This window comes from Protopterus annectens, chromosome 10.part0 (genome assembly GCF_019279795.1).
Source record: "Protopterus annectens isolate FY-2018-M chromosome 10.part0, PAN1.0, whole genome shotgun sequence".
NCBI classification, from domain to species: Eukaryota; Metazoa; Chordata; order Ceratodontiformes; family Protopteridae; genus Protopterus; species Protopterus annectens.
In genome coordinates this window covers 1,112,893,451-1,112,917,512 of record NC_056744.1, presented here as the reverse complement: position 1 = coordinate 1,112,917,512, position 24,062 = coordinate 1,112,893,451, and positions in this window count along the sequence as shown.

The following is a 24,062-nucleotide window of genomic DNA, read 5'->3' as shown; positions in this document are numbered from 1 at the left end:
GTTACCAGAATGTTTGTAGTATGATAATCTCTCAGAGCTTATCTCCCCGGGACTCTACTGAAAATGGACATATATCCAGTTAGACTATCTCAGTCAACAAAAGTAAAATAAAACAAAATAAATATATGCCTGCATATATATTTCCATATGTAAGTATTATGTAGGTCATACACCTTACCTAATACATGGTAGTATTGCTAGTGAAAATATACATACCTCCTCAGGTATGCCATACAGGTATGGTGTATTTCTCAGAGCAGACCTGTAGCACTACTTTGATACATATGGGTTTCTTGTTACAAAACAATAGTCAGATGTATAACAGAAAAAGAAAACACACATGCTGAGTTGTATATTGCTATTTGTACTGCTCAGTACACATAACTAACTGTGCTAGTTCCTGTGTCCATATGTATGTGATTGTATACATATACATATACATACATATGTCTGTATACTGCTGAAATATGTGAAGTATGGCAGATAGACTATGTTCGTGCTTATCATTCATAAAATCATTAATAAGAGCTGACACATGTCATACAACAGAAATACATTCAGCAGTTGTGCATAGCATAGCACAGTCAACTAGACAGTTAAGGATCTGGACTTTGCTATAGGACTAGGGTGTTTGCATAGGTTTGAATCTAGCATCTTCTAGGCAAGTGTCACATATTCACATGTGCTGGATGACTCCATATATGCATGCTTAACTATATAAACATTCAAAACACAAATCAGACAGAATACAATGTATGAAGTAGGCCCCACATAGATTAGTCCTGGACTCATGACACAGTTAATATATTATAACAAACTGAAACTAATGGCATTTTGCATTACATGAGTGAATTACATTTACAGCTGCATCAGGCATATGTTTGTGGCTAATTTCAGCATTTTCCTTGCTTGTTTTCCAACAGGTGTGGATGAGATTTCCAGGAACTGCACTATGTACACTCAGAGGATGCATCAGCTGAAGCAGCATTGGTAGAGAGGTATCAGTTGTGCCTTTGTGATCTGTTTATATGACTAGGGCATACCACCTGTGAGGCGGTCATTAGTGTCCTGTACATCTGGGTATCTGGGAGTGATAACCATTTGCAAATGTATATATTCATTTTCCCATCATGTAACACTACTTCTGTTTTTCCGTACTTTACTTTTAATTTGTAACACACATGCTAACCTAATGCAGACATTTTTTTCATTTTAGGTTATGGTTTGATATATGGTTTGGTACTGTCCATGTTATTTTTCAATTTCATTTTGCTGACATGACAAAAAAGAGTGTCAATGATTATGTATTGCTCCATAAAGATCTAATTGGTTTGCATTGTATAGTTTATGTTTTATGCTATATATGTTCTTGTTACTGAATGTGGTATCCACATCTGTCAGTTTTATTATTAGTCAGTAGTAATAGTGTCAGCTGTCCAGTATAGATATATGACACTGGTGCACTGCTAACATCTTTCACAGTGTTTAGGTCTTATCTGTTCATGTACAGGATAGATTTTTGCCATCTTAGCTTGTCAGAGAGTATGACAGAGGTGCATTGCTGTGGCGTGTGTGTGTGTGTGTGTGTGTGTGTGTGTGTGTGTGTGTGTGTGTGTGTGTGTGTGTGTGTGTGTGTGTGTGTGTGTGTGTGTGTGTGTGTGTGTGTGTGTGTGTGTGTGTGTGTGTGTGTGTGTAATTGCTAATGGTTCACACACTTACTTATTTGGTGGTTGATTCTACCAGTTTTACCTGTATATATTGTGATTTTGCTGTTTTTGTACATAAAGCCATAGCCAGCAATGTATTTTTTCTCTTGTACAGAGACAAACTATATGCATTATTAAATAATTATATGATGTATATTGCCAGCCTGACATGTGCATGCTTTCATTATGAGATGTTGGACACAAAATTAGTATCTCATTCTGTGCTTTATCAGATATATAATATCATGTTATGCAAATATTGTGATGAAAATACATAGTATATTGTAACAATTCAAAGGTGTCACCTCATCACCAAAAGGAACACACGAGACAAATGTGGTGTAGATGGAGTAAAACAGCACACAGAACCAATTATACATTTGTATAATGAACAAAAACACTATTTTATTGGTAGAAAATCAAAAAACCTAATTATATTCTTATACTTAACTTGTTTGGATTTTCTACCAGTAAAACAGTGTTTTTATTTATTATGCAATGGTATCATTAGTTCTAGGTATAATAATTAGTATACTGTTTCTGTGACCAACCAGCAATATATTATACTGAGAATTGTGAAGATGGTATACCAGTGGGAGTGATATTACCAACAATGCAGTGGTGTATATATTTGCATATACATTGCTGTACTGTCATGCACATTACATATATGGAAATGTAAAACTTATCATACATTCATGTAGCTGGGTCTGTATGGAGGATACATGTCACTTCTGCATTATCCTTCACTACTTTTCCATTGACACCACAATTTATATAAGACATTACCTCATTAAAGTGGCACTATATCAGTTTAGTAGTATTAGCATCTATAGGTATTGTTCCTGATGTCTGTGTAATGTGTATATGTAATAGTAGTAGTTATTTTCTTTGGTACCTTGGAGAGCTTTTCTCTGTAGTGTTTGCACAATGTGCCATACTTATGCATGTGTTAAACTAGATCCTTAAGTGGTTATGGTTCATATAGTCCTGAGTGTATTACTGCCCATAGATTCAGTCATTAACAGTGCAGTAAATGGCTTGTTCTCAGTCACACTGTAGACATGTCAGTTTAAGTAAAGCAACTCCATTTAGGCTTGGTACAAGCATTAGCTCATGTACACATCATCAGCTCATTCATTTTTGCTAAGCACTATACAGCCTTACAACATATTGTGACTGTATTAACTCTTTTTACAACATGGGATTATGATGGTTATGTCTACATATCATTCAGATGCACATCACTGTACTTATACAGTACACAATTTACAACACTGATTAGATGACTGCATGTCTGAATAACATGGGCCAGCTGACTTTGAGATGTAGCAGTGGCTTAGATGGTGTCATGCCTCTTGTGCCTACTGCTTAAGCACATTGCATAAAAATATACTTTGATACTGACCATGTTATGATCCACATCATGCTGTACTCTATTGCTCTATTTGGGTGTGGATATACCACTATAGTGGATGTCAAGACATTTTGGATACACTGTTATAGCACAATTCTGTTACACATCATATCATGCACATTATTGAAGGGGTGCTAAAACTTTTGTACTGTTGCTAGAACTGTCTATCACAGTTGCTGCATATCAGATCTTTTATCTTTGGTGATATGATAGGGAATCTGTAGTATTTTTGTCCTTTTATGTTTAAAGTAATGCTGCCTCTGGCATGTTGCACATGTAATTTGCTTATCAGTTTAATTAACAGTTTGGCATGACATGCAGTAAGGTGGAGTCGTATATATGTACCAGGGGGACATCAAACCCATAGATGGGACATTGCTCAAAATACCTGCGCAGTCCATACATGAGTACCTCCATAACATATGTAGATGTAATCCTCTACAATGGGATAGATTGTCATGTCTGGTGGAAGTGTGATACCAAGTAAAAATGGTATATGACATTTATTTTTATGTTATGACACACAATCTGGAGCACAAGCCATTCTGCTCATTAGCAGACAAAAATGACACCAGGCATAACTACTGCCACTAGATTTTCACTCCAAGAATGAGATAAAAGAGCAAGATGATGGTGATGATGATGACAGATCTGGACCATCACAGGTCATTGTACCAGAAGATCATTGACAATTTCTACCACCTCCCTTGATGACCTGAGGGACCAGATCATGGATGTCACCACTAATGATTTCCAGATCCACATGTAGGAGATAATGTGCAACTACTTTCAGGACATAGCATTCACCATGTGTGAGTCCTTTCAGAGATCATAAGCATAATCAGTTGAGATATTTGAAAAGACCAACATGGTGCATTTGGACAGCCATTCACATCATGTTACCAGCATGGTTTCTCCATGCTTTATGGATTTCTGAATTTATGGACACATATTAGTGCATCTTCCTCCAAATTGCAGTCATGCTTTTCCTATGCCCTCTGTGAGACATATTTCATAGTGTAGCTTGTATGTGGCCATGGCTGGAAGATGCATGGTCCAACCCAGCCATAAAATATGACTCATCTTTTAACAGAGTCCTACACTGCCTGTGTCAACAATGGAGGTGTTACAGGCAGTTAGCTCCCTTTTCATTGATATCTGGAGGTAGTTTGCTTTATTTATGTGGCCCCATCTGCCTACATATACATTTGCATGTATATTCTTTATGGTCATTGTTGACACATGTAAGTACAGGGTACAGTGAAATCTGACATTGTCTACAATACTGTCATATACACACTGTATATTTGACAGCATGCACACTTTTGTTGGACTCTGGCATGCATGAACCTTTCCTCACAGTGTCTGTTGTTGCCCTTGCATACATTCCTTTTTTATGCAGTTTTTCTGTGATGACATAGGCACCTCAGAAAAGGACTTCCCTTTGTTCTGTAATTGTTTATTGCTATGATGCCTTTCACTCTTTCTACGGAGTATTTGACTCAGCCTAGTGTCATAACATTGTTGTGCTACATTTTCTATTACAGATGCGTGTATCACCTATGTGTGACTATTGAGTATTATGCCTATGTGTTCCATATGTTTCATGTCACAGAAAACCAAGCGGAACTCAGGAGCTGGTACAAACAAACTCCAATAATAGTAAAAATGACTAGGTAGCCCAAAACTCGCAGCAAGCCTTTATTGTCAAAGTTAAAAACTATGGTTAAGTGCTTTCATCATCTACTGACATCCTCAGAACCACTGAATGATTTGTACTTAGCAAACAGCAAATAAAAACACATAAGCACTGTGACACTGCCAGCCCTTGTAAATAATCATATGCCATTTGTGAATATTAATATGATCCATATGCTTGTCTTACAAATGTAAGAGAACTATATGTTATGTACTGAGCTTCAAGAATGTAAACACAGTGTACCCTACTGGAAAAGAAAAGAAATGTATGTAAACTATATACCTGTGCAAATGTATGTTTTAATAGTAGAACCTGGAAAATACAAAGTTAACTTGCAAAACTTCAAGAAAATAAGTTAAAAATCAAACTGTTTTATGATTGTGTTATCACTCTGTAAGCAGACATAATGTCTAGAGCTAGAGGATTTCCTATTCTCTTGAAACAGAAAAAATTACTAGGTTTCAAATGTAAAAGTGTTATTGAAATTATAGTGTAATTGTTTTACGACTTCCAGTTCTGAGCAAACATCTGAGAGATATGTATTTTTCACACAGAAATGTTCAATTTTGTTAAGTTTCTGTTAGCCTGGGAACTGAAGGCAGGTGACAAAGAGTGATGTCATCCAGGCTAACCCAGCAGTAATATGTGATATTAATTTAAGAACTCTCTCAGAGACAAAGTGTGCATTTTGTATCTTGTCTTGGACCTAGAAACATCCATTCAGTACTTCTGCCCGTGTGTTGCTCTGTAAGTAAGTCTAGGGTACAGTAATTTCCTGTTATTCTGAACTCTGTAGTTACTGTGGTGTTTGAGTATTGTCTTGATCTTTTATTATTTATTATTACATATATTTAAACCTTTCTTTGTGGCTGATATTTGCGAGACATATTTAAGCTCTTATAGTGCTTGCATATGTATTTGGTGACACTGTACAGGCCACTCCTAAATAGCCTTAGTCTTGGTCACACTTACCATTTGGATATTAGTATCATTTCACAGTAGTATTGATCACCCTTTGTAAGGGCTTTTAAGTAGCTGATAAGTACTGGTTGGTGTCAGTGATAACTACCTTACAGTCTGGCAGAAGGGGCATACCTAGTAAACCTGTGCCAGCCTCCCCCAGGCATGTGTGCGTGTGTTTGTGTGTGTGTGTGTGTGTGTGTGTGTGTGTGTGTGTGTGTGTGTGTGTGTGTGTGTGTGTGTGTGTCTGTGTGTGTGTGTGTGTGTGTGTGTGTGTGTGTGTGTGTGTGTGTGTGTGTGTGTGTGTATGCGCTTGTATTTAAATCAAATTTCAAAGTGTGTGTATGTCAGTTACTTGGGCAGAGACACAAAGCACTGGTTGGACAGAGAGGGTGTTGAAGTCTTGGCTTGTCCCCTCAGATGAGATCTTAACCCTATAGCTGTGCCATTGGGGAGTCCTATTAGAGATCTGGAGAAATAGGGAGAAACCATCCCCAGACTGACTGTGATCTCTGTGTGCTCTTAAGGGAAATTGTACTTTACTGTTTGTGTACCTGTAATCCTCCCATTGTGTACATCCCTCACTGTTGCCAGTGGTGAGGATTGAGGCTCCTTGATTACTGGGCTAGTGCTTTGGTGTCACAAGCACACATGCCCCCTTCAATTTTGCGCAATAGTAAAATGAGGAACATGGATAAATTCCAATTGTTTACCTTACAAAAACATCCAATGAAAATTGAGAATCATACTCCATACCTCTGGAATAATTATGCAAATACACACCACATATGCTGTCCAATGAATTACTAGAACTATGAAGACCAATCCTGTGCTGAAAAAGGAAAAGCTGACCAAAAAAACAGACAATAAGAGAGTCATACTCTAGAAAAAAAAATTGTTACATTCTTGTTGCTCTGTTTTTCAGTTCACTAACAATCAAAATGGAATCATTAAGTCCTGGTGGAATAGTGACATTTAATTTCAACTGTCACATCATTTCACAGTGTAACAGGTGTTTTTTCCCATCACCCAATATAACATCACACCCCACCTGCTCCAACACATAGAAATTAAATTTGACAAAGTTACAGCATGTTAGTGCATGGCTAGCTTTTGCTAAGTTCATTGCTGGTGTTACCAATGTAAAAAAGCAGTGTATGGTCCACCATGCCATATAAACCACCCAGACTGATGTACAGTTAAATCAGCCATACATAGCACTGTTGTTAATTAAATTGAATAAAAAAAACTTCCAAGCTGGCATCAATGTACCAGCACTGGTGGTAACAACCACATTTGATAGTTCATGGAAACCCTGTAATAGTGGACCTTTTTGTTTTTTCTAAAATCCTTTTGATGTTAAAGCAATTCTTAAAGGAAAAAGTAGGGGATTGATGACAAGTCAATTTTAAGTGGTCAGCACAATGTAATATTCACCATTTTTTGTTAAGTATCCCCCTAATTTCTTTAGAATAACTAGTAAAATGCAGCACTGTGTTACTGTTGAAAATGATAACTGGGCTATTAAAAGTCCCTGCATCTTCATCCACTCTATTAAACTGCAGGCCATATTTAATAATCACACCATACTTGCTGGATGTCTCTTGGATGACTGTCTCCCAGGCTTCATTAATAATATGGCTGGGTAACCTCTTTCCAAGAACATGGATTTTAATATCTCAAATTCCTGTAGATATCTTTGGTTGTTAGATGTAAGTCGGGAAATGCAAATAAACTGACTTTTCACCACTCCCTGCTTCTGATGGAGGGGGTGGTTACTATGAAAATGCAAAAATTAATTACAGAACATTGGTTTTCTGTAAATAATAGTCTCGGCTATACCAAAGTCGCCTTTCTGCACATATATATGAAGAAAATTCTTACCTTCCTGATCAACATGGGAGGCAATTTCAAAAAACATGGATGTCCTCTCAAGGTCTCTCACAAAATCACCAAGCAATTCTCCATCCCCTGTCCAGATGAAAAAAAAAATCATCCAAATAGTGGCAATAACAAAAGCAGTATTGAAAAAGATCCAAGTGAAAAACAGATTGAGTCTCCCAGTAGCACTTCATTGGCAAAAATGGGGGCACAGGTGGCTCACATTGCTACTCCACAGAGTTGTTTGTAATATTCACCCACAAATGTTATAAAGTTGTTGTCAAGTATAAGCTCCATGAATTCTGCAATCAGAGAGATATCATTAGCTGAGAGTCCATCGTGTGCAGAAATTATGTCTTTGAACCACTGCATACCCTCTTCATGAGAAATAGCTATAAATAAATTCTTAACATCACATGTAACAAACAGCGGTAGCATTGTTGCCTCACAGCAAAACGTTCTCCCGTTCGATTCTCAGCTGGAGTGCGGGGAGTGCCTTCTGTGTGGAGTCTGCATGTCCTCCCCACGGTTGGGTGGGCGTTCGAAAGACATGCGTAAATGGGTGTGCCTTCGTTGAAGGTTGACCATTGAGCTGCCACCTCGGTGTTTATGAAAATTTACTGCCAATCATTAGCGGACCGGAGTTCCGCTGTGGCTACTACTAACCAGGAAAAGCCGAAAGACAACAACAACATGTAAAAATGATATGAAGTTCCTCGACCACAGTCCCCTGAGTTTATCTAGAAAGTCCCATGAGTCTCTAATAACTCATTAACTCTGAGTACCATCACATAGCACCTCTGTGCTTAAATCAGAGTGCACTATGAGATGATAGGAATTGCATGATGTTTCACATGAGTGACTTCCACAAGCACAGTTAACTTTACAGTCCTATTTTAGCTTTACTGTTGAAAAATAAGTTGAAAAATTCACTGAACTTTGTCCGTTAACTTCTTAACTTAGTTTTTTGCATGGAGTTATGTGATGCTCATATTGGACTTTCTTTAGAAAATCAGCTTGTAATCCTATTACCTTGTACAGCTGTTTGTAAAGTTGCATTCACTGGAATCCTGAGCTGCTGTTTGTGATTTTTTTTTTTTGTGTGATAAAGCTTATAATTATTTGCTACTTTTAGAAGCTGATCATTCATTCTGTTACAAACTTCAGGGTGCTTGTAATTTTGTCTAACAAGGTGCTACTCCTGGTTTTGCATTATGCAGGCTGCTTTGGGTTCAATTATTTAGTACTTTTGTAATAGTTACCATCAGTTCAGAACTGTAACCCCACCTCCCAGTATAATGTTGCCATAGCAACACTTGCTCTCAAAATCTCTACAAGAATAATATGTGACTGTATTCTTTTTAATAAAAAAATATGCTTGAATTTTTTTTTTAGTCTGTACTGCATTTTACCTATGTCTCTTAACTTCTTTGCTTAAAAGGGAAAGTCAAAGATTGGGGTCCCCGAAAAACTTTTTTTTATAAAGACAAATGATACTACATCCTCCCAAAGGTAATACTGATATATTAACTCTCAAATAATTTTTACTAAATGAGGTGTATTTTACTAGTTTTGTTCTGCAGCATGTCCCTCTTTCACTCTGCTTCAAAAGTACCTCCCACAAGCTGACGTCACCCTTTTCACATCCAGCCTCCTCTACACTTAATTATTATTAATTATTAAGCATTCTGTTATCTTGATGCTGTTCACAATCTGATTGTGAATTATTTCCTACCAGCAAGCATTCATGCACAGACCCTGTTCTTACTGTTTTGGACTATAAATGTGTTGTCTCTTTCTTGGAGAGAGGTTTCTCATCTGACTTATACTGACATTTTTGTCATTAAAATCATCTTGCAACTGTATCTCATGTTTTTTACATTGCACTAAAAATTAGCACCTATATATTAAGATGCATTAAAACATTTTTAAGCTTGTTTTTTGCAGTCTGTTGGTTCACTTGACTTTACTGCTGGTTTACATTTTATTGTAAACTGTAGGGTTAAGCTCTGTCACTCGTGATCAAAATTACTTTTTTTATTTTCAGTTCAACTATTCGAACAGCTTGCAACAGTCTCAGAAAAGAGCACTTTTTTGTTTTTATCTCTTGAGTTGAGGAGATGCCATTTAAGGGAACTGGACCAGATGCCATACGACCTAGTTACAATTCTGAGAACGTTCACAGAGGACACAAAGGATTAGTGGGTTATGTGCCATCACTGTAATGCATGGCAATCATGATCTATCTGCACTAATTTTCCAGATATGACAGTTTGCTACTTAGATTAAAAAATGTACATACCAGTTGCCATGGTTATAGAACTGTTTCTTCCTTATACTCTAAAAGTTTACACACTCATACAAAACCAATAACTAGACGCATCTGTAAAGTTTTACTTCCACCACATAGAAGATGAGTAAGTAGTGGACTCACCACAGGTTGGACTTGCAAGAACTACCTTTCTGTACTGAGTTGAACATTTTATAATGGCAATCTAATAAATATGAAAGCCTCATCAAGCTTTTTGGACATTATTCAATCTATGTTAATGTACTATGTGTTATGACATTAATAACATTTTGCAAACTTGAATATCACATCAAATTTCCTGGACATTGTTCAATGTATTTTGGGTTACTTTGTTTTATTTAATCACCTATATGTTGTAATGTTACAGTGTTTTAAATGTATAGTACATTGTGGGTATAGATTTAAAGTACTGAAACATGATGAGGTATTGCAGTTGACACAATGTATTCTTCCACAGTAATTGTTTATTTTTCTCCTAGGTCTTAAAGCGCTGTGATGGTTATTGTCTATTTTGGACAACTGTCATACAACTAACTATATCTGATCTGACACACATTGGTGAACAATGAATACATTGAAACTGTTTTTACTGTGGTCTGTTATTGCTGTTACAGGATTTTATGGAATTACATAAATTAGTTGTTGACAGCCTCTATGGATGCAATGTTGAGTTGTCTGTTTGGTTTTCACTGTATTTTTAGAGCAGTGCATTGCTCTCCTGTTCTTTGGCTTTAGGAACTACATTGTCGCCAAAGACATTTTGCCTAGCAACACGCATTGTACTTTAGAAGTGAGTCTGAGTAGCAAAAATGCATATGCTTTTCCTTTTGTTGTGAAGATATTGGAGAAGGTAAATATCAAGGCATGAAAGATGCATAATTTGTGAATTTAAGCAAGTGATTTGAACCCCTGCCTCATTAGGCAGCTTAGTGGTTATCAGTTTATCTTGGTGTTTATTGGTTTAGCAACTGAACTGCCATTCTACATAGTCAAGGTTACAGTGGATTATAGCTTCTGTCCTTGAGTAGTATGCCATGCAGGAGCAGTTTTAACATCATAAATGACTAACTCAAAAGATGTTCAGTAACATTCCAATGTGGAAGTTTCTAAAATACTTGTGAAATATGTATAGAACAATTAAATTGTTTGCTTCTCTTGTTCTCCTCCTTAAAAAAGATGTTTATGAAGAAAATTATTAAAATATAAAATGTACACATGTGAGTGAATTTTACACTAGTTTTATATTAACTACAAGATAATATGTATGCGTGCATTTATAGTGAATAGTATGGGTGACCCCCAGATTTCCAAGAGTCTCAGCTGTCATTGATGGGATAATAATGTTTTGTGGCAAAAAGTATTTGTAAGACACATTAGGACCTGTCAAGAGTGCTGAAGTCATGCCAGGTAATAATGAGGGCTCCTCAAGTTTAAATAGTTACTAAGGATTGCAGTATATAATGTGAAGGGATGAGTGTATGTATTTTGGGCTCTTTTGTGGTAACAACCAAAAATGGCAAAAAGCACTCACAGAAAAAAGGAGATTAAAAAAAAGCAAACTGTGAATGACCAATAAACTTCCCGTACTTTTAATAAATAAGTTAATATACAGATTTAGCTTTTCCTAATCATCATATTTCATTAGGGACTTCATCAGAATCAGACTACATTTCTAAACACTTCTTATATAAACTGTAATAAACTAGTCAAATTCACAGCCAAATGAATGATGTCACCATTAACAAAGCTATATATATATATATATATATATATATATATATATATATATATATATATGTGTGTGTGTGTGTGTGTGTGTGTGTGTGTGTGTGTGTGTGTATGTGTGTGTGTGTGTGTGTCTGTCTGTTCATAAAAATAAAGCAAAAGAATAAACTCACATTCAATTTAAATAATAAAAACTTTTTTTGCTAATAATTAACTATCCCTGCCTAGTTACCTAATTAATAATTAAGTATACCTAAATGTAAATAATCACAAATAGCTTGCAACAGCTGCTCACGCTGGTTAATGCTCTTGTTTTAAAAATGCTGAATCATTAGATATAATAAAGTACTGAAACAAGAGCAAAAGCAAAGCACAAACCAGTCCTTTCAACTTTTAAAAGATTCAAATCATTTATTATAAATGATAAGCGCTTTCGCTAACAAGTAGCTTCATCAGATCATATACTATTTTACTAAGACATGTAGTACTTAAATACTATGCATCATCAAACAATTTATTCAAAAGAACCAATCATTAACATCTGATAATATAGTGCATTCAACAGGCTAGAAAATATATGTATTAAATACAATTTATGTTAGTTATAGTTACCTTCCAACAATAAAAATTAAACTATAAACCTAAAACTAATAAAGAAAGAAATAACATGGATGCAATTTATCATATAAACAGTTCATTTAAAAATACATTTAATATCACAGTTAAAAACTGAATGAAAAACATATATATATACATATATATAATCTATCATGGAAATATACCAGCATAATAATACCCATGAAAATATATACATGTAAATATAAATGTATAAGTTCATAAAGGATATAAACATAAACAGGTATAAAAAATATATGTAAAAATATATACAAGCAGAGAAAAGAGAATAAAATTAGGTAATTAAACCTATTAATATTATTCACTTCATATTATATGTAATATCATTTTATGTGCCTACGTTGTCTTAATGTAGGTTTTATTGACACTTTGTCATTTAGTCCCAAGCCCCTATCTGCTCTTAACCTAATTATCCAACCATTTTCCCTTTCTTCCGTACGTGACATAATATTTCCGCCTCTAACATCAGGTGTAATCACTTCTAATACCCTAAACATAAATTCATGTTCAGTACCATTTAAGCTAACATGTTTAGCTAGTGCATTCTGCATGTTGTTTTTCTTAATATTATAAAAATGCTCCCTTATTCTGTCACGTAATGGGCGGTTTGTCTTGCCCACATAGAATGAGGAGCAAATTTTACATACTGCTAAATAGACAACATTAGCAGTCATACAGTCAGCATCTACTTTAGGGCGAAATATTTTTCCATTATCAGGATGATGGAATTCTGTATTACTATCAATTAAAATACAAAAATTACAATGTCCACATTATTTGGTGTAACCAGAGTCAGTAAAATTATTACCATTCGTTTTCAAATAGCATAGTAGCCTTTTCAGGTTACTTTTATTTCTATATAAAAATGAGGGTGTTTCGCCAACTATCTGGTGAATGTGCTCATCTGCCTTCAATATATCCCAGTGTCTACCAATAATTTTCTTGACCTCGAATAGGTCTGTTGTGTAATGTGTTGAAAACTTCACATTAGAGGGTATTAATGTATCTTTAGGCTTGGTTTTATTAGAGGGAGGACCAAAATATGGTAAACCTTTGGTGTGACGTAGGTCATATATATCCTTAATGCGTTGATTTACTTCAACTGTCCCATAGCCTCTATCTAAAAATCGATTTCTTAGGCTGGATAAATCATTCTCTAAGCCACTTTCCAGTGGATTTAGCCTCGAACATCTCAGTGTTTGCCCCCTTATAATGTTTCTGAAGATATGTGGTGGATGCATGCTCGATCTATGAAGTAGCATGTTACAATGACAGGGTTTTCGAAAAACCCCAGTATTAATAAGTCCATTATGTAATCTCTCCACATAAATGTCTAAAAAGTTTACTTTTTCAAAAGAAAAATTCATAGTAAACTTTAGGCAGTTAGTTAAACTATTCATGGTGTCAAGAAAAGCTTCTAATTCATTAGTGGTTCCATTCCATAAAATAAAAAGATCATCTACAAACCTACGATACAAGATAACATGTTTCTTGAATTGGGGCTCACAGAACAATATAGACTCCTCCCAAAATGCCAAAAACATGTTGGCGTAGCTATTCGCACAAGGAGTGCCCATAGCTACGCCTTCATGCTCTCTATAAAGTTTGTCACCAAACATAAAAATGTTGTTATATAATACCAATTCCAAAAAATGGACAATTAAGTCTATTAGTACATCATAGTAGCTACTATGTTGTTTAAGATAAGCTGAAACAGGATAAACCTAATTCATTTGGTATCACTGTGAAGAGAGATTGTATATCAAAAGTAACAAAGAGGCATGCATCAATAAATTCATTCTGCATGACACATTCATAAAGATCGATCAAGAAATGTTTAGAATCACGTAATACATATTTGTTATAATTTAAAATACATCTTAAATGTTTCTCTATAAATACTGAGAGATGTTCGGCGACCCAACCCCTTCCAGATACGATTGGTCTCATAGGTGGGTCATTTGGATCTTTCTTGTATCATAATAATTATGTAAGTCTTCTTCAGTAACCTTCATAAATGCTTCTACTAAAGAATGGTTTATTGGAACAAAATCACTAAGATTTTTAAAAATAAAGTCTTTGTTAACTTCAGTAGTAATAGGATTGTTATTGACACTATCCTTGTAAATATATTTGAGCATAATATTTCTGCAAAAGATTTTTAAATCAGTTACAGTATCAATTAGACAACCAGCTCTCTTTGGAATAAAGTTTAGACCTTTACATAATAGTGAAATAGTATTTGTAGTGTTTAAATTTATATTAGTTACATTTCTAGATACATTCGAGGTAGACAACACATTCACATCAACATTTTTAGTTTTTAATAGTTCATCAGTATTGGTAGTATCAACATGTAAGGCAGTTTGAATATTGGCCCTGGTTGCTTGCTCTTCATGAACAATAGATCCGAGACTGTTTGCGCTATGCCTCGGCCAAGTGAAGACATTGCCAGATTTAAAATCATTTAAGTCACGTAAAACTTTATTTTTCTTTTGTTGTAACAGTTTACGATCATACGCTGACACGCAATCAAGTAAACTTTCAAACAGCGGATATACTATGGCATCGGGAAAATCATTAAACAACTGCTTCTGTTTAGAGTTAATAGCACTAACAAGTTCCGTTTCTTCAGGAGAGAAGAAGTCGATTAAGAGATTTAGGTACTTATGACTTGTTTCCAGATTAATACGTTGCCAGCATGCTAGTAATTCTGGAAATTCCTGCCCCTGGCAAATACTGGATGAGATTGAAAGAGATTTTTGCAAGCTGAAACGCTTACAAGCACAACGTGTTCATTTCCAATGCTGTCTGAACCATAATATTGTGCCGCGTGGACTAAGGGTATTTTCGATGCCCAGCCAGGGGCAGGAATTTCCAGAATTACTAGCATGCTGGCAATGTATTAATCTGGAAACAAGTCGTAAGTACCTAAATTTCTTAATCGACTTCTTCTCTCCTGAAGAAACGGAACTTGTTAGTGCTATTAACTCTAAACAGAAGCAGTTGTTTAATGATTTTCCCGATGCCATAGTATATCCGCTGTTTGAAAGTTTACTTGATTGCGTGTCAGCGTATGATCGTAAACTGTTACAACAAAAGAAAAATAAAGTTTTACGTGACTTAAATGATTTTAAATCTGGCAATGTCTTCACTTGCCCGAGGCATAGCGCAAACAGTCTCGGATCTATTGTTCATGAAGAGCAAGCAACCAGGGCCAATATTCGAACTGCCTTACATGTTGATACTACCAATACTGATGAACTATTAAAAACTAAAAATGTTGATGTGAATGTGTTGTCTACCTCGAATGTATCTAGAAATGTAACTAATATAAATTTAAACACTACAAATACCAGTGTTACTTCAATGCATAATAGTAGGGCTGAAAATGTATCTGAGATTGTGGTTGAACAAAGTGCAAATGATGTGATGAATAGTGAACCATGTAATGATTCAACAGATGTTATAAGAATAATGCACCCAAGTATGCAAACAGATAGCAATTTATACCCTGAAGTTAATGTTATTAAAAACAAACCAATAATTAGCAAAGAACCAATAGTTAGACCGAAAATAAGAAATAATACCAATGAACCAGTATTTGATGCTAATTTATCTTTTCCCCTGCCTGTATGTATGGACAAAGGTCCGAAGAGATCACGTTCTATGAGCAGGGGGAGACAAAAAAGAAAATTTTCAGGGGAAATAGAACAGCATGCTACATTAAAGAAAATGTGGACAAAGAGAAATTAGTTCACAATTTATCTAGTACAGAGTTAACTCAGCATGATATTTCACTATTATGTAAAGGTCTAAACTTTATTCCAAAGAGAGCTGGTTGTCTAATTGATACTGTAACTGATTTAAAAATCTTTTGCAGAAATATTATGCTCAAATATATTTACAAGGATAGTGTCAATAACAATCCTATTACTACTGAAGTTAACAAAGACTTTATTTTTAAAAATCTTAGTGATTTTGTTCTAATAAACCATCCTTTAGTAGAAGCATTTTCTACAGCATTCAGCTCAGAGAACACATGGTCACAACATAAGGCTGGTTGAGAGTAGGTTGGTTATGTGAAGGTTATTTGAAGAAAATATCAGCTTTGTAGCAAAGGCAGATGATTATATAACACGTGGACATTACAGGTAGTTGCATACGCATACACTTATGCACAGAACACTTCTATAGTTTAACTTTCGCCTGGCTTCCAAGTGTTCGGAATTGAGCCGAGAAGACCTGTAACACAGTGCGATTGCACTAACAGGCTACAGCTACCAACCCCTCTACAAAGAAATCTCTAGGTAGTTGCATACGCATACACTTATGCACAGAACACTTCTATAGTTTAACTTTCGCCTGGCTTCCAAGTGTTTGGAATTGAGCCGAGAAGACCTGTAACACAGTGCGATTGCACTAACAGGCTACAGCTACCAACCCCTCTACAAAGAAATCTCTAGGTAGTTGCATACGCATACACTTATGCACAGAACACTTCTATAGTTTAACTTTCGCCTGGCTTCCAAGTGTTCGGAATTGAGCCGAGAAGACCTGTAACACAGTGCGATTGCACTAACAGGCTACAGCTACCAACCCCTCTACAAAGAAATCTCTAGGTTATTATATACGCAATTTCTAACTTGTCTATGTAACTTCAATACCTCAGGACAGCTTGGGCTGGCAACCAACAGTATAATACATAGCTGAAACCTTCCTGCTAAATTATACCCACATTAAAACCCAGCTCTAAGCTAATTAAGTTAAAACATCAGTGTGAGACTAGAGTGTAAGTTTGGCTTTTTTTACCTCTAAATCTCTTGCATGTACCTGTAGTGGTTGATCTTTAGGACCAAGAAATCTTCTGAGTTGTGTAGCCCCGCTCCGCTTTGCCCTCGCTTCGCTCGGGCTTGCTTCGCTCCCCACCCTGCCCCCTTATCCCACCCTCCCCCACTATCCCTACATTTATTAGCTCAAAATAACCACACCCCACTTACCTCAGAACCAATCACGCTAGTCCACCCACTAATTACTTCCTCTCTCATCATCCCCATAGACAAGCCTATTGCCTTCCCCTGTCTTAGTCTTCCTATAGTCACTATAACCAACCAGCACTAGGCAATTAAAACCCTAGCTTAACTATCACATCTTACTACTACTCCTCATTAAAATGCCAAAAGTAAAGAATCTTATCATCCCTTTTCTATTACCAATTATTATCATCTCCTACTTATTATCTAGTTATGAAAACCAAAAACACATAGGATTCCACTATCCAAAGGGCCAAACATGTATTCCCTTAACTCTTTACCCTAAAGAACTTACCCCCCTCTACTACCCCACTAGAACGCTAGGCATACAAAGCTTGCACCTCACTCAATCACACCCAAAGGTATCAACAACAAGACATGGTCAAAAGTTAATATATAAGCTTCTAAGACTCCTAGACCAACTGAAAAAATCTATTACCAAAGATGGGGACATACACCCTAACCCAGGGCCAGCCTCAAACCCCAATTCTGTCACGTCAATGTTAGCCCAAAGGTCAGTCAACTCCCTTCTTGTCCTCCATCTCAACCTAAGAAGCATCAATAATAAGCTTCATAACCTACATACCATGCTAGCCATTTACCTCCCTGACATTATGTGTCTATCGGAGACATGGCTTAATTCAGCCACCAAAGATGAAGAAATTCTCCCACCAGGATATAACATCCTAAGGGTAGATCGTGTAAAAAAAAAGGGAGGCGGCATAGCTGTATTGTATAGAAACACACTCAATATCATTATGCATCCTAACCAACCTCCTAAGATTACCAATGCAGAGTCAATAGCCTTAAAACTATGCTTAAATAACCAAAAAAGTATCAATCTTTTTGTAATTTATATCCCGCCTGGGAACAACCTAGAAACTATGGAACAAACACTAAGCTGGCTAGCTATTAATTACCCTCAAGAAACCATTGTTCTGGGTGATGTCAACATTGATTGGACACAATGTTCTGCACCGACCAATCCCATGACTATTAACCTGCACGGCTTCTCCCAGAATATAGACTCCACAACTAGAATAGGAAATGCCCACCAAAAAGAGAGTATCCTCGACTGGATCCTTACTAACGCCCACGAACATAAATATACTACTGGGACACTTCCTAATGATCTTAGTGATCATCTTATCACCTTCATAATAAAACATAAATTTACCACCAAAAACCAACCCATACATAGACTAGTAAGAAACAAGAAGAAATTCGAACCTATGAAATTTGTTGCTGAACTCAAATCCTGTAATTGGTCTAAGCTAAAAACCCTATCCCTTGATGAGAGTGTGACATTCTTTAATGACACATTCCTAAGCATCCTGGACAATCATGCACCTAATTGGCTTACTAGAACCAAGGTGCGGATAGCCCCCTGGCTAACTAGGGAAACTAAATCCAAAATTAAACTTAGGGATAAAGCCTGGGATATATGGAGAGCTACTAAGGCACCCCTAGATTGGATTAAATTCCTACAGCTTAGAAATGAAACAAAAAAAGCTAGCACACTGGACAAAAAGAATTATTTCTGTCACCTCCAAGAAAAGCACCAGAACAACCCTAAGAAGTTCTGGGCAGGCTTAAATAATCTCCTCCATCCAGGGAAATTATCCACGCCCACCACCGAATCACTTATTGGTAAAAACCCAGAAGTCATTGCCAATACCTTTAACTCCTTCTTTACTGAGACGATTCAAGCATTAGCCAGTCAACTACCCCCCCTCTACAAATACTACTGATAATTCAGTCCCTTCCTTTAAATTACAACATATAACCACCTCCTACATTCGAACCTTACTGAAGAAACTTAAACCAACCACTCTCTCAGCGGACCGACTTCCAGCTGAATACCTGCAAATTGCAGCAGATGCCATAGCCTACCCTATCTCTATCCTGATTAATAGAACTATCACTGAAGCCACTATCCCCTCCATTTGGAAAATTTCCTATGTCATACCACTCCATAAGGGTGGCCCTTCCACTGAACCATCTAACTACAGACCAATAGCAATATTGTCTCCTCTAGCCAAAATTATGGAACGATGTGTTCATAAGCAATTTCTTCACTACCTCACCCTAAATAATCTACTGACTAAATCGCAACATGGCTTCAGACCCCACCATAGTAAGACTACTGCCCTCCTTTCTTTCACCGACTCACTCAATAAAAATCGTAACAACAAAAAAATATCGTCTGCCCTTTTTCTCGACCTGTCAAAAGCCTTTGACATGGTCAATCATCAGCTACTACTCCATACGCTAGAAACCTTAGACTTTGACTATTCATCTCTCAATTGGTTCTCTGCTTATCTCTCTGGTAGGCAACAAGCAGTCCAATGGCAAAACAAGCTCTCTCACCTGCTACCCAACACCATAGGAGTCCCCCAAGGATCCATACTAGGTCCTCTTCTCTTTTCCGTGTTTATTAATGAACTTCACACAGTTATCCCTAAAGCTGCCTGCATCCAATACGCGGATGATTCCACCCTTATTTGCTCAGATATCTCTCTCTCCGATTTACAAGTTACAACCCAACACTGCTTTACTACGATAGAAAAATGGCTCTCAGTAAGGAATCTCATCCTAAATCCAAAAAAAACTAAGCTACTACTATTCTTTCCTACCTCTGCCTCCACTTCAAATCCCAACAATACTACCTTCTCCGTCCAATCTAATAATGGTACCATTATTGAGCCTGACACCAGTACTAAACTACTAGGGGTCACCATTGACGACAAGCTTAGATTTAACCTGCACATCAGCCAGACAATTAAGACCGTAAATAAGAAACTTGGATCCTTGTATAGAATTAAGAACTTTCTAACCCCCAACGCTAAACTAACCATTGCATTACACACCTCCTCTCCACTCTACTGTATGCCTCTCCTGTATTTTATTCTCTTCACAAATCCGACATCAATAAACTCTCTATGACCTATAATCATATTGCCAGATTTATAACTGGACTTCCTTATAGAACACATCATTGCCTTAACCTAAAAACACTTGGCTGGTTAGAATTACCCAATCTCCTCAAACTGAACCAACTCACTGAAGCATTTAAAATCATTAAGGAACCTGATAAAACTCCCTCACTCAATAACCTATTGACCCCTACTCTAACCTAAGCAGTCTTCGTTCCTCTAACAAACATTTGATACAAACCATCAAATCTTATAACAGGAGGTGATGCTCTCTTCGCCAACTCTATAGGTAAGATTTGGAACTCCCTCCTAACAACCTTAGACTTTCCACCTCCCCTTCTCAATTCAAACAAAATCTAACTCAATTCTTAAAGGCACAATGGCTATGTTCATGTGTAAAATCTGATTAGTTTCTTCCTGAGCGACCACTTATCCTACCTCACTAGTACTAATCTGGGCCTCCTGGCCTTGTATCCAATCACTATTTAGCTGACCACTAATCCTCCTGGTTCTGCTGCAGTATTCTTTGATCCTTCACCCATCCTTGATATGTTATAATGGCTGCGATGTTGTACCAGAGTGTAATAAAATCTATTGCTGCTTTACTGTATCTTAGTATAACTGTGTAGACCCTTATTTGCCTAGTTGTTAATCATATCTCATCCAATGAAAACTAAATAATGTGAATTAACAGCTGTCTCTACATCTCTTCCATAGATCTGTAAACCTACTTGCATATTGTTTTGTCTGTGGAGCCTTTTTTGTCTCTGCATCTGTCTCTCCACTCTCAAATATGTATTTTGTAAAACTATGTGTATATTGTTATTGCTGTGGAGCTTTTCTCCCCGGGCCTCCGCTGAAAAAGGACATGTATCCAGTCGGACTATCCCGGTCAACAAATGTAAAATAAATAAATAAATAAATAAAATAAGGTTACTGAAGAAGACTTACATAATTATTATGATACAAGAAAGATCAATAAATACAGAAAGTTTGATAACCTTACACATAATGAAAGGATGAGTATGAATAAACTACAGGCAAATGCTAATATTATTATTAGACCAGCAGATAAAGGCTCTGGGTTGTTGTAATGGATAGTTTACATTATATAAATTCTATGCTGACTACGTTAGAAGATAAATACTATGTCCCTATTGGTAATCAAGAAGTGCTTGACACATGTAATTATGTACGGTGTATTTTGTTAGACATTTTCAAGAGTAAGCGGATTGAGAAAAATCTATTTGAATATTTACTTATTGATAAACCATTTATACCCGTAATATATTGACTTCCTAAGATGCACAAAAACCCAAATGACCCACCTATGAGACCAATCGTATCTGGAAGGGGTTGGGTCACCGAACATCTCTCAGTATTTATAGAGAAACATTTAAGATGTATTTTAAATGATAACAAATATGTATTACGTGATTCTAAACATTTCTTGATCGATCTTTATGAATGTGTCATGCAGAATGAATTTATTGATGCATGCCTCTTTGTTACTTTTGATATACAATCTCTCTTCACAGTGATACCAAATGAATTAGTTTATCCTATGTTTCAGCTTATCTTAAACAACATAGTAGCTACTCTGATGTACTAATAGACTTAATTGTCCATTTTTTGGAATTGGTATTATATAAAAACATTTTTATGTTTGGTGACAAACTTTATAGACAGCATGAAGGCGTAGCTATGGGCACTCCTTGTGCGAATAGCTACGCCAACATGTTTTTGGCATTTTGGGAGGAGTCTATATTGTTCTGTGAGCCCCAATTCAAGAAACATGTTATCTTGTATCGTAGGTTTGTAGATGATCTTTTTATTTTATGGAATGGCACCACTAATGAATTAGAAGCTTTTCTTGACACCATGAATAGTTTAACTAACTGCCTAAAGTTTACTATGAATTTTTCTTTTGAAAAAGTAAACTTTTTAGACATTTATGTGGAGAGATTACATAATGGACTTATTAATACTGGGTTTTTTTTGAAAACCCTGTCATTGTAACATGCTACTTCATAGATCGAGCATGCATCCACCACATATCTTCAGAAACATTATAAGGGGGCAAACACTGAGATGTTCGAGGCTAAATCCACTGGAAAGTGGCTTAGAGAATGATTTATCCAGCCTAAGAAATCGATTTTTAGATAGGGGCTATGGGACAGTTGAAGTAAATCAACGCATTAAGGATATATATGACCTACGTCACACCAAAGGTTTACCATATTTTGGTCCTCCCTCTAATAAAACCAAGCCTAAAGATACATTAATACCCTCTAATGTGAAGTTTTCAACACATTACACAACAGACCTATTCGAGGTCAAGAAAATTATTGGTAGACACTGGGATATATTGAAGGCAGATGAGCACATTCACCAGATAGTTGGCGAAACACCCTCATTTTTATATAGAAATAAAAGTAACCTGAAAAGGCTACTATGCTATTCGAAAACGAATGGTAATAATTTTACTGACTCTGGTTACACCAAACAATGTGGACATTGTAATTTTTGTATTTTAATTGATAGTAATACAGAATTCCATCATCCTGATAATGGAAAAATATTTTGCCCTAAAGTAGATGCTGACTGTATGACTGCTAATGTCTATTTAGCAGTATGTAAAATTTGCTCCTCATTCTATGTGGGCAAGACAAACCGCCCATTACGTGACAGAATAAGGGAGCATGTTTATAATATTAAGAAAAACAACATGCAGAATGCACTAACTAAACATGTTAGCTTAATTGGTACTGAACATGAATTTATGTTTAGGGTATTAGAAGTGATTACACCTGATGTTAGAGGCGGAAATATTATGTCATGTATGGAAGAAAGGGAAAATGGTTGGATAATTAGGTTAAGAGCAGATAGGGGCTTGGGACTAAATGACAAAGTGTCAATAAAACCTACATTAAGACAACGTAGGCACATAAAATGATATTACATATAATATGAAGTGAATAATATTAATAGGTTTAATTACCTAATTTTATTCTCTTTTCTCTGCTTGTATATATTTTTACATATATTTTTTATACCTGTTTATGTTTATATCCTTTATGAACTTATACATTTATATTTACATGTATATATTTTCATGGGTATTATTATGCTGGTATATTTCCATGATAGATTATATATATGTGTATATATATATATATATATATATATATATGTTTTTCATTCAGTTTTTAACTGTGATATTAAATGTATTTTTAAATGAACTGTTTATATGATAAATTGCATCCATGTTATTTCTTTCTTTATTAGTTTTAGGTTTATAGTTTAATTTTTATTGTAGGAAGGTAACTATAACTAACATAAATTGTATTTAATACATATATTTCCTAGCCTGTTGAATGCACTATATTATCAGATGTTAATGATTGGTTCTTTTGAATAAATTGTTTGATGATGCATAGTATTTAAGTACCACATGTCTTAGTAAAATAGTATATGATCTGATGAAGCTACTTGTTAGCGAAAGTGCTTATCATTTATAATAAATGGTTTGAATCTTTTAAAAGTTGAAAGGACTGGTTTGTGCTTTGCTTTTGCTCTTGTTTCAGTACTTTATTATACCTAAATGTAGTTGTACATCTCCAATAGAGACATGTATATTTGTTGAGGACTTCAATGAAATTTGATGAGACAAAAGCACTACTAATTTATTTATTAAAGGTAATGAAAGTCTCTTGGTTGTTCATGTTTTGTGATTTTTCAGTCTAGTAAGATAACAA